The sequence below is a fragment of the Octopus bimaculoides genome, chromosome 26 (genome assembly GCF_001194135.2).
Source record: "Octopus bimaculoides isolate UCB-OBI-ISO-001 chromosome 26, ASM119413v2, whole genome shotgun sequence".
Lineage (NCBI taxonomy): Eukaryota > Metazoa > Mollusca > Cephalopoda > Octopoda > Octopodidae > Octopus > Octopus bimaculoides.
Genome location: NC_069006.1, coordinates 19311373 through 19313015, shown reverse-complemented (window position 1 = coordinate 19313015; position 1643 = coordinate 19311373).

The window sequence follows — 1643 nt, the reverse complement described above, 5'->3', positions numbered from 1 at the left end:
ATATATATATATATATATATATATATATATATATATATATATATATATATATATACATGTTATTCTTAAACAAGAATGTTGGATAATAGCTTAACTGGCTGAACTTTGAAGTCACTGTCAACAACATTCTTGTTTGAGAATAATAAATTCGTGCTTTACAAAAGTATAGAGTAATCCATCAGATTAATGCAATATTGTTTTTATTATGACATAAAAAAAACAGGTTCATTTGGAAGTCTTAGTCTTGGATGTTACATGTCACAATGGTAATAATGACATTAACATTAATAATAATAATAATAATAATAATAATAATAAAAAGAACATGCAATGAGAAATATATGTATACATTCAAACACACACACACATGCAAAATATAAATATACATATAAATAGGCATATATATATAAGTATATATTAAATAATGCATGACAATGACATATAAACATACACATAAATATGTACAAATATATAGTACAAATGTATATATAAAATATATGTATAGATATATACACACACACACACACACATATAATTTGTGTGTGAGTGTGTATCTAATGTATATTTATATATACCACACATTTGTAATGCAAGGAAGATGAAAACATCAATTGGCCAAGATTATACTTGCATTCACAAAATAAAATTCTTGCTATGAGTGTTTATGGTCTAAGCGCAGCAGGGGGGGGGGGGCAATTCCTACAATATCAGCCTATCAAAATTTTTAGGACATGAACATGATGCAGTTAAGAGTAGATCTTAAGGCTAGTTGGTGGAAGCTATTGACTTGTTTCAACCTTTTTAGGTCTCATCAGTAACACATACTAACCTCAGTTGGTTTATTTTAGAAATGATCAGCTCGCAGAGAAATAAAGGAAAAACATATATTTGCATCAGGACTTTTACTCCTTTTAAAAAGTTTATTCTATTGCAAAGGTTTGGGTCAGATCTCTGACTTAAGGCTAAGTTCCTACCTTCTTTTTGTCAGTCATGCAGGCCCTAAAATAATAAAAGCCCTTGAACTCTGCCTTTCCTACCTTGACCAAGTGGTATAAATTGAAAAATTTGACACATTTTAGACACAATCACATCATATGCACACACATCTATACATCCATACATACATGCATGCATGCATGCATACATACATACATACATACATACATACATACATATATGGTAAAGATCCCCTTCAGTCATGAAGGGTCATGGGATTGTTCCCATGAAAGTTCCCCTCTGAAGCATAAGTCCAAACAAGGTTAGGTTGCTTATGGAAGACCAACAGTCAGCCATGCATACCATTCTCCTTTCTTCATGTCACCAATGTTGTTCAAGGGAAAGACAAGGCAGAGACAGCTTGGCACCAGTGATGTCACAACTCATTTCTACAGCTGAGTGGACTGGAGCAATGTGAAATAAAGTGTCTTGCTCAAGAATACAACACACATCCCAGTCTGGGAGTCAAGCTCACAACCTCCCAATTGCAAACCTAAGACACTAACCACTGAGAGTTGCACCATCACACACACACACACACACACATATATATATATGCATACATATAAACAAAACTTACACACACACATCATGTATCTATTTCTCTCTCCATATATATATATATATATATATATATATACATACAT